Below are 11,887 nucleotides of genomic sequence, written 5' to 3'. Positions count from 1 at the left end.
CTTTTATGTCAAAAAAAGGAAATATAAATGTTAGATCACGCAAGAAAAAATTATAATTATAGCATGTTTAGTCACCAAAATCACCTAGTAGGTCTCTTCATCTTAAACATAAATTCTAATTATAACTGAATCATATATATCATGACCATTTGCATCTTAGAAGGTTAATGTACGCGTATCAAAAGTTTTATTAATCAAATCGCTTTCCAAAATATAATATTGGAGATTTCATATAAAATCCATGAAGTTAGCATAGTTATGGAAGATGCACTTGTTTGGATGCTTATTCATACTTAATATCATTAGAAAATATTAAAATTCAAAAAAAATATAATAAAAACTTATGAAATTATCAGCAGAAGTACTTTCCAACTACATGTATTATTAAAAACCTAAACTTGGAGTTGGTAAAAAATGGATAGTTATGTTTCTTGGTGTGAGATTATGTGCAGACTTATGTACTTTATCCCCTTAAACTCCACGACCTTGACTTTGTCATTTATCTTAAGAAACTCTCTGAACATAATCTTGAGAGGTGCGAATTAATCTTGAGCTTACTGCTTCATACACATGTAGGACTGACTTTTTGACTCCAGTGCCCATCTTTTACCCCCTCGAGTTGTCTAGTTCTTTATAATACTTAACTACGTAACTGCAACCTTTCCAAGTAACTCTGTAACAAGCTAACAACTGATACAAAATATGTAGATAGACATCTAGTTAAAAGACACATGTTGTAAACAGATGTCTGGTTATTTTAAAACTGATATCTACGTGAATCTAGAAAAGGGTATTTTTACATCAATTTTTTAAAACATTTGTGATGTAAATAGGTATTTTGAACATTAGTTTACAGTTATATAAACTACTCTTGAATATTTACATGATCTAATTATATACCAAAAAATGCCAAAAATAAAAAACAACCAACACCATCATATTTAAATAACCAAAACATTAATTATCATTACGAAACCAATCCAATGGATTTTAGTACATAACAAAAAAATCAAAAACATGATTTTCAAAACTTCTACATTATCAAGCCTATTGCAGCTAGTATAGACCGAGCAAGGCACCATGTACTCACGCTTGCCTTAAACCACCATCATATGATGCTTCTATGTTGGCTACCCCATCCCATATTTCTTTTATACATTATTTAACCACTTTTTCTACTTCCTGTATAAAAAATAGAAAACAGACTATCATAAAGTGATCATCTATTGATACTAAACAGGGGCGGATCTAGTAAGGGGCACCGGGGGGACACGTGTCCCCCCTAAAATCAAAATTTACGTTTTTTCACCATTAAAATTTTTGAAAATATATGAAAGTGCCCCCATAAAATTCAAAATCATAAGAGTGTTTTTTCAAAATTTGCTTGGTGTCCCCCTAAAAATATATTTCTGGATCCGCCCTGGATACTTGTGAGTCAAACTCAGATATAATATCGCTACAAAGAGCATACATCACAGTATTTTTATGGCATGAAAAATTGATCCCAAAAAATTTACACTGTACAAGTGAGTAACAAAATTCACTAAATTCTAGTTTTTGCATCCAACTAGAAACATTTTAGTATCATATACTGTTTACCTGTAATTCAGCTTCATTGGCAGAAGCAAGTGCCAGCTGCAACGTATAATTTCTTGTCGTGTCCAATTTTTTTAGATCAAATAAAATTTTCCAAATTTGTTGGTACATAAGTATTATTTCCTACTTTCCTGCAATAGAAGATGTTCAATCAGCAACTCTGAAAAAAGAAATAATGAATTATGGAACTCTGGATAAGAAAGTGTATAATCACCTGTCAACATGTGCAAAGAACCAGTCCTTTTGGTACAAACTAACACCTATAGTGAAAACTAGATCTTCAGTAGGATATAGATCAGTTTAATGATCCCATAATCCATACTGCCTAATACAAGATCTTGTATTATGTTCACATGCATCTAATTTTTTAGATATAATTCGAACAAACTAAATATCCTATACAATTTTAATATATATCGAAGTAAAAGATTAAAAGCAATTATACTTTAACTGCTTTTAGAGTAAACACAAAATCCGAAAAACTATGCTTGCTTGGTGTAACAAACATAAACTAGACACTAGAAAGGTCTACTAACACAGAACTAAAGCATGAGACTCGAGCACTAACTTTATGATATTGAACCAATCATGAATTTAACACTAATTAGGAACATACAACAGAGACTATAATCAGACATCTAATTTTTAGTTTTGGGCTTATTGTCGAAGACTATGAATGCACCTATAGTGATTCAAACTCTGTCCATTTTAGCTGGACGGGGACCTCGTTGATTTTATTCACTGCTGGAGAGGGATAAATAGTTTATAATAGCGAATTTCTCTATTATAAATGAAGAAATCCAAAAGATTATTTTGTACTACTCAATTTCCAAAAGTAAATGCCAAGGGAAATTAAAATATCAGCACAATACATTACCAAGTAGTTTCATTGCTGCACATAGGCTTCCTCCAGTTGCAATGAGATCATCTACCACTAAAGCTCGATCCCCTGCTTGTACAGCTCCAACATGCATCTCCATTTTGTCAGTCCCATATTCCAAAGAATACTTCTCTGAGATAACCTCCCCTAAAGGAATGACAACTCAAAATATAAATGAAAAATTGCCAATAAAGTATTCTTGAAATTAACTGAAGCAAAGAGAAAATGGTATTGCATATTGATTGAAAATGTGAAAACAAAACAGTCTGATTGCAGAGTCAGTTTCATGAAAGTATAACAACGTTAATACAAAGAAAAATGTAATGAACAGAACCCGGTAGTCCTGCTTGGAGCAAGAACTACTTGGCGCCGCAGGAGTAACAATTACTAGGCATATTACATAGATATGTAGCATGCTAAATGAAATGATCATGGCTCATGCCCCATATTCAAAAACATTATCATCTTCCTAATGGTGATACAGATAATATGCCTAGTAACTGTTACTCCAGATGATATGGGACACCAAGGTTCGCCAGTGATGTAAGAAAGAAAGAAATTAGAGAATATATACACAAGAAAGAAAAGACTCTGGCCTGAATAACATAAAAAAACAATGAGCATGTCCTAGGCTTTGGAACCTTAGTACACCTAACTATAAGCAACATCTCAATTCACCTCTTATCAGTTATCAATATCATATGCTGATAGTTTAACATTAACTTGACTACCAGAGAGTGAATATAGTTTTTAGGTAAGAGTTGCTCAGATCAGCCACATAAAAATCACATGTATTGATAGGCAGTGCATCTTCCACTTCTTTTACGGGCATATCCAATTCTTCTGCAATACATCCTTTCTCGACAATTTCATCACGCGCGTCCAATTCTTCTGCAATACATCTACTCTATCTGCAATTTTCATTCCTTGTACTCAAAAAATGTCCAGTTCAACATATAATACAAGTACACAATATACACACATGTACATATATAATTAGTGACTTACTAATTAGATAAAACAACTTCAAAATCAATATACTTGCAAATTAGGGCACGGTTCGTGTAATAGGACTCGATTACAGCTTGTATAGAACTCGATTGTTATAGAGACTCGTTTACAGCTTTTAGTGCTCAAATTAGGGCTTCATTTATACTCTTGTACATATCGATTAAGAGTAGGGCGCACTTTAAGAGCTTGTATTCGATTTTGTGTGTGTGTGTTTTGAGTATGTGTGATTTAGAGAGATAGAAGAATAGAGATGAAAGGAGAAAGATGGAGATATGAGTTATTTCCTAAGAACAGCAACACGATTTTTTTATTTTTAAAATTTTCATATAGACAACGGTCGTTTAAGAACTGACATAGGGTATTCACGAAAACAGCAGAACAACGGTTTGGATGAGTTCTTTATATAGTCACCTATTATACTGGTCAATTGAGGTTTCTAGTAAACAGAATTACACTTTAATGAATATGCTATCTCTATTACATGATCATTAAATAGTCCCTGCCTCCCTGGACTAAGATCAATGGATCTATTGACTACTTCATGGGACCCAACCACTAAAGGAAGGAGGGTGAGAGGTGAGGAACGACTATGACCATATAAAAATTTAAATAATAATAATATAGAAATTAAAATAATAATGTAACTACAAAATTATCAAATAGACTACCTAAAACACAAAAATTAGAAGAGAAAATATCGTAGTTAGTTTGCAAATAAGATCTTAGAAGGTTGATCTACGCTGCCTTTAGTATTGTGAATCAGGTTGCTTTGCGGAATAAATATGTTATTGTAAATCAGGTTGCTTTGCGCAATAAATATGATAGGAACTGTAAATAAAATTTATGAACTAAGCATAAGTGGAGGCACGTGTGTGCGGGGGAAATAAATTGAAGAGGTTTGCATAGAGGATCTTCGAAGGTTGATCTACCATGCCTTAGTCTTGTGAATCAGGTTGCTTTGCAGAATAAATTTTGGGAGCTTTAAATCAAATTCATGAAGTAAGCATAAGCATGGGTCGAGGCACGTGTGTGTAGGAAACAAATTGAGGTCCAACTAAAAAGAAGGGGGTGAGGTGAGGGAGTGCAGGACAAGATGGACACATGAGATGGATTAGCATCACAACTCTCATGTGGTGCCTTCCTCTATCCCACACTCTTTGTATTATTCTAACACTCACTACAAACACAACCCAGATTTCCAATTTGTTTGGTCGGGTACCCACTACTAATCAATTGAGTTTTTTATATTCAAAAACTAAAGGAGTTGAATTATCTTTTAACTTCTAGTGATCGTAAACGTGGTTACCTTCCGTGCAAATACATAAACACAATGTTAAAAATATATGATAAAATAGAAAAAGATATCCTTGTGTCTTAACAAAACAGAGACGAGAACAAGAATAAGAGGGGATAGGTTAGACTTTCGGATTCTTTTCCCATCCATGCAATTATATTGATACGACCTTAAACATATGATAAAATAGAAATAAATATCCTTGCTTCTTAACAACACAGTAACAATAAGTCTAACCTAAAATAAATAACAAAATATCATATGTATATATTTCTATTTTTTCATATATATGAAATAAATAACAAAATATCCTACATATATACCAAAAATATGTATATATATACTCTTTAAAAAAATTAGGATTTACTGGGAATTTTTTTAACTTAAAGCTAGGATTGGATTTTTTATGTAATTTTTTAGTAGAGGAGAGGAAGGTACGGTACCAATATTTCATTTCTTTTTAGGTTTTAAGTAATAATTTTTTTCTTCTGGGTTTTTATGTGAAAAAAATTGACTAAAATTTGTATCGTATTATGGCTTTTGTGATCTAGGTCTACCCGAACAAAATAACAAATTTGAATATTTTACGAATAAAATAAATAGGTGTTCATTTACAAATTAAATATATATCCGACGACAAAACCCAAAACCTCATGTGCACTTTACCAATTAAAAATCGTAAGACAAAACCAAAAACCTCGTCTTAGCCCAAACTTATCTAATATATAAAGTTTGATCCATTTATTAAAACATTTATGCAAAGTATCAACAAAACTTGTGACAATTTACTCAATAATTACTACATTGGTGTATTAGATTAAACTATGCATTATTTTTGCTGTACTCATGTAAAAAAGAAGTGGTCAACAAATTTGTGAGATCAAACAACCACCACATGTAACTATGTCATGTTTAATGTTTATAATCATGTAAATTCAAGTGCTAATTTTTAATAGATCCACAATATATAAACCAATATGTGTGTGTGATTGCATGTACAATTAATCCAAATTATAAACAAATCAAACATATCTTAATTAATCATTCTCCGAATAGGATCTTAAAAAGGCTAATGTGCACATTTTATATATTATGAACCAGGTTACTTCCCGGTATACAATGTTGGGGATTTTATTTAAACTCGATAAAATTTAGCATAGTGTCAACGTGTAAGGGAAAGGTACGTGTTTCGGTGGGTCTTCATAATTTTTATTATTAGAAAATAATACGGAATAAACATTACTTATGAACTTCGAATTTATTAACAACTAGTGCCTTGCCTACAAGAGATTATTAAAACTATAGTATTAACGTCGAATAGGTAGTACCTTCGTGTTAATCCCAAGTAGCTCAGTAACATCAACTGCCTTCTAGTCAATTTAGGTAACTCCGACAATGGAATATCTGACATTAATTCATGACATAGTGTCTCACAGTAGCCTGCATATAGAAAACATGGTTATGGCAACACTTCAGCTAATCATCCAAATTACGAGAGAAACTGATCTAAGAACTATTTACAAAGCAAAATTAAAAGACACAAAAGGATGAAATCTGCCTCGGTCTATTAGATCATGGACCTAAAACTTCATATTTTGTCAACTTCCCCAATTATTATTTTCTGCTGCATTCTTATAAGGTCGATTACTATTCTGAGTTTCTCAATTTTTTCGGCTGAGAACTAATAACCTCCTACATTATCTTCTTTTCAGCAAAAGGCCTAGTGTGTCCACACAATCACCAAGGATTTCATTATCCCTGTAAAGAAAAGGCTTTTCCTCAATGCAGGGTTCAAACTAAATACAGGATGCACTGATTTGGTGGCCAAATAGGCTTTTCATGTTCCGTGAAAACAGCAGGATAGTGGATACTAGGCTAGTAGAATATCTGGATTCTAGGCAAAGTACAATGGACCACCATTTTACAATTCAAAATTCTCACTGACAAGTGTTGCTAAGATTCTTAATTTTATTTATGTACTTGGGTTTAGGTTTGCAGAAAATTAAGATCAAGGGAGGAATTCATTCAGCTGCTACATTAAATATAGGACAAGGTCCAACCGGACCCATATCTCACCCTTGCTCTAGCACCCAAACAATCATGATATAGTAATCCTTCCCTCACATACATAAATTCCAAGGTTAAGGTTTGGATGTGTTCTTGACATCAGCACTTTTATACAATACTTATTTTAGGTTTCAAACTATGGGATTTTACCACAGTAGAATGGAGGGACAGAGGTGCAGTACGACTACAAACATAAAAGAACTTTTATTTATAACATATTAACTACAAACTAATCAAATTTAGTACAAAATTATTACGCAAGTAAATATTATTACGCGCTTAGGATGCTATCATATATTTCAATGTAGAGTCAACAATTTGACGTCAAACAAAGAAAGGGCTGGGGAAGTGCAGGACAAGGTAGAAACATAAGGCCGATTAGCATCACAACTCTCATGTGGTAGGCTTGCTCTAACACTTATTATTTACGGGAACCAGATTTTCCACTTGTGTAATGTGGTACTCACTACTAATAAATTAAATTTTGTGTATTTAACAACAAAAAGAGTTGAATTAGCTTTCGACCTCTCATCATCGTAAACCTGGTCGCCTTTCATACAATTATATTGACACAATGCTAAACATATGATAAAACAGAAATAGATATCCATGTATCAAAGGAAGAGGAAGAAATTGTTTCTTGCGTCCTAGCAAAACAGAGACGAGACCATGAATATGTGGGGATAGGTTAGATTTTTGAATTCTTTTTTTTTCAATTTCGGAAAAACTTGATTTTTTATTTATTTACATTAATCTCACTCTATGCGCACGAAATAAAATGACAAAGTATTGTACATACATACCCTAAAAATGCATAAATACATACTCTTTTTTAAAAATATTTTTACAAATTTTATGGGAGATATCTTGTAACTTAAAAATAGGATTGGATTGTTTAGGGTTTTTTTTCAGGCGAGGAAGGTATAGTACATATTTTAAATATATTTTCGGGATTTTAAGTGAAAAATTTGACACCATTTTTTACTTTATTATTGTTTTTGTGATCTAATTATAGTTGAACGTCGTTAATACCTATAAATAATTAAACAACATTGAAAATATACTAAACAATTGCAAGTATTCAAAGATCAGACAAAATAATAAACTTGACAATTATTAAAGAAACATATTTAGCATATTCTTACCATTAGAATAAAATCCAGAATAAACTAACTTACGAACTTACAATTTTTTAACAAAAAGTTCCTAACAAAAAGTTCCTTGCCTACAAGAGATTATAAAAACTATAGTATTAACGCGGGCTAGGTAGTAGCAAGCACTTACCTCTTTGCAGTTGTAAACAATGGATAAATATGAATCTTTGTGTTTATCATGACAGACCCAGTCTATCCCCTGAACTCCACAAAGCTTTGCACAAAGATGTGGTCATTCTGCTCAAGAGTAACCCATCTCTGAAAGGTCCGACTTGAGCTTGGTCTGACTGCGGTGTCCCCCAGGTCGGCCCTGACAGTGACGCCTCAACCTGCGTTCGTCCAAAGCCCATCTTTTCCCACTCGAGTTATCCAGTTCTTCGAAAATACATTACTGCAGCATTCCCAAGTAGCCCTGTAACATCTACTGCCTCGTAGTCAATTGGTCAACTCCGATGATGGAATATCTGACATACATTCGTAACATAGTATATCAGTAGCCTGCATATAAAAAACATGGTTATAGCAACAGTTGAAAGCTAAATAATCCAACTTACAGGAGTAACTGATCCAAGAACTATTCACAAAGCATAATTAAGAGACACAAAAGGAAGACATCTGCCTCAGTCTATTGTATCATGGACCTAAACTTTTGTACCTCTCTTAACTTTTCAATTATTATCCTCTGCGCCATTCTTATAAGGTGGATTTCTATTTTGAGATTGTCACTATTTTGGGCTGAGAACAAATCACCTGCAAATCTTCTTTTCAGAAAACGGCCTCGTGTATCCACACTATCACCAAGTATTTCATTGCACCTGTAGATAAAGCGCTTTTCCTCAATGTAGGGTACAAACGAAATACAGAAGTGCAACGATTTGGTGGCTGACTGGGCTTTTATTTTTTGTGAAAGAAGCCGGACAGCGGATTACTAGGTTAGTAGAATATGTGTATTCTAATTTCTAGGCAAAGTACCAAAGGGTAGCGGACCCCCAATTTAGAATCCAAATTGTTTAGTAACAAGTGTTCTCATATTCTTAATTTGATGTATACAGCTGGGTTTAGGTTTGAATAAAATTAAGATAACGGAAGGAGGAGATGAAATGCAGTACAAAGAAACTTCGAAATCATTCAGCTGCTGCTTGTAAAATAAGACAAGGTCCAACCGGGTGCATAGATCACCCTTGCTCTCCTGCCCAAACAATCATGATATAGAAATCCTTCTTTCATACATAAGTTCCAAGGTTAAGGTTTAAATGTGTTCTTGACATCACCACTATTATATAATACTTATTTCAGGTTTCAAGGAATCGGAGCCGTACTTTAATAAAATTGATGTTCTTATTACATTATCATTAACCAGACGTTAGGAGTGAGATAAATTGATCAATTCACTTATTTATGGGATCTGACCACAACAAAATGGGTGGACAGAGGTGCAGAACGACCATCACTATAAAAGAAATTTAAATTATAACATGGTAACTACAAACTAATCATATTTAGTACATCAATCACATAATTATTAAGGAAAAAGCAAACATATTAGAATCACTCATGAACCTAGATACAAAAAATATTACACAAGTAAAAATTATTGCATTGACGTCAAACTAAAAAGAAGGGGCTGGGGGAGTGCAGGACAAGGTGGACATATGAGGCGGATTAGCATCACAACTCTCATGTGGTACGCTTCCTCTATCCCACACTCCCCCAACTATGTAATATTTCTAAAACTCATAATATAAACGGACCAGATTTCCCACTTGGGTGATGTGGTACAAACTACTAATTAATTGAGTTTTTCTTTTTCAACAACAAAGGGAGTTGTATTAGCTTTCAACCTCTCATCATCGTAAACCTGGTCACCTTCCATGCAATTATGCTGACACAATGTTAAACATATGATAAAATAGAAATAGATATCCATGTACCTGGAATCATCACAGAGGAAGAGGAAGAAATCGCTCCTTGCATCCTAACAAAACAGAGGGATAGGTTAGATTTTTGGATTCTTTTAGTTTTTTTTAATTTCGGCAAAAACTTATTTTTTATTTATTTACATTACAATATATGACAAAATCCTAGGACAATGTATAAACCAATATATGTGTGTGTGATTACATGTACAATAAATCCAACTGAACCTCGATGAAGTAATCGTTCTATCATACATAAATTCCAAGGTTTAGGTTTAGATGTATTCTTAACATCGCCAATTTTAAATAATAATTATAAATTTAAATCGAAAGAAAATAATTGACGTCAAACTAAAAAGAGGGGGGTGGGGGAGTGCAGGACAAGGTGGACACATGAGGCGGATTAGCATCACAACTCTCACGTGTACGCTTCCTCTATCCCACACTCCCCCAATTATGTATTATTTCTAACACTCATTATATACACGAACCAGATTTCCCCCTTTTGTGATGTGGTACTCACTGCTAATCAATTAAGTTTTTTGACTTCAACAACAAAAAGAGTTGAATTAGCTTTAAACCTCTCATCATTCTAAACCTGGTCACCTTCCATGCAATTATACCTAATTAATCATCAACGATATGATATAAATAAAATATCCACGTACCTGGGTTCATCGCACAGAGGAGGAAGATATTCATATTGCTCCGAGACCAAGAAGAAAGAGGAAGAAGAGTGTCGAGAAGAGGGTTAGTTTAAATCGAAAGAAAATAATTGACGTCAAACTAAAAAGAGGGGGGTGGGGGAGTGCAGGACAAGGTGGACACATGAGGCGGATTAGCATCACAACTCTCACGTGTACGCTTCCTCTATCCCACACTCCCCCAATTATGTATTATTTCTAACACTCATTATATACACGAACCAGATTTCCCCCTTTTGTGATGTGGTACTCACTGCTAATCAATTAAGTTTTTTGACTTCAACAACAAAAAGAGTTGAATTAGCTTTAAACCTCTCATCATTCTAAACCTGGTCACCTTCCATGCAATTATACCTAATTAATCATCAACGATATGATATAAATAAAATATCCACGTACCTGGGTTCATCGCACAGAGGAGGAAGATATTCATATTGCTCCGAGACCAAGAAGAAAGAGGAAGAAGAGTGTCGAGAAGAGGGTTAGTTTAAATCGAAAGAAAATAATTGACGTCAAACTAAAAAGAGGGGGTGGGGGAGTGCAGGACAAGGTGGACACATGAGGCGGATTAGCATCACAACTCTCACGTGTACGCTTCCTCTATCCCACACTCCCCCAATTATGTATTATTTCTAACACTCATTATATACACGAACCAGATTTCCCCCTTTTGTGATGTGGTACTCACTGCTAATCAATTAAGTTTTTTGACTTCAACAACAAAAAGAGTTGAATTAGCTTTAAACCTCTCATCATTCTAAACCTGGTCACCTTCCATGCAATTATACCTAATTAATCATCAACGATATGATATAAATAAAATATCCACGTACCTGGGTTCATCGCACAGAGGAGGAAGATATTCATATTGCTCCGAGACCAAGAAGAAAGAGGAAGAAGAGTGTCGAGAAGAGGGTTAGTTTAAATCGAAAGAAAATAATTGACGTCAAACTAAAAAGAGGGGGGTGGGGGAGTGCAGGACAAGGTGGACACATGAGGCGGATTAGCATCACAACTCTCACGTGTACGCTTCCTCTATCCCACACTCCCCCAATTATGTATTATTTCTAACACTCATTATATACACGAACCAGATTTCCCCCTTTTGTGATGTGGTACTCACTGCTAATCAATTAAGTTTTTTGACTTCAACAACAAAAAGAGTTGAATTAGCTTTAAACCTCTCATCATTCTAAACCTGGTCACCTTCCATGCAATTATACCTAATTAATCATCAACGATATGATATAAATAAAATATCCACG

General features: G+C 33.9%; 1 long non-coding RNA gene across 8 annotated transcripts; it reads right to left on the bottom strand.

Moving 5' to 3' along the window:
* Window positions 1-945: 945 nt before the first annotated feature.
* LOC141724451 (uncharacterized) lies at window positions 946-11,157 on the bottom strand. 8 transcript variants are annotated; one of them, XR_012576672.1, is made up of 9 exons: window positions 10,587-11,157; window positions 9,934-9,977; window positions 8,658-8,817; window positions 8,133-8,500; window positions 6,110-6,221; window positions 3,155-3,387; window positions 2,474-2,623; window positions 1,600-1,727; window positions 946-1,182 (listed from the first exon to the last, which is right to left on the bottom strand). It is a non-coding gene; the product is annotated as an uncharacterized LOC141724451 (long non-coding RNA). The 8 variants fall into 8 exon arrangements; XR_012576668.1 differs by having other exon boundaries at window positions 3,208-3,387; XR_012576675.1 differs by having other exon boundaries at window positions 3,266-3,387.
* Window positions 11,158-11,887: the final 730 nt, after the last annotated feature.

This window comes from Apium graveolens, chromosome 5 (genome assembly GCF_009905375.1).
Source record: "Apium graveolens cultivar Ventura chromosome 5, ASM990537v1, whole genome shotgun sequence".
Lineage (NCBI taxonomy): Eukaryota > Viridiplantae > Streptophyta > Magnoliopsida > Apiales > Apiaceae > Apium > Apium graveolens.
This window is presented reverse-complemented; position numbering and strand designations above follow the sequence as displayed.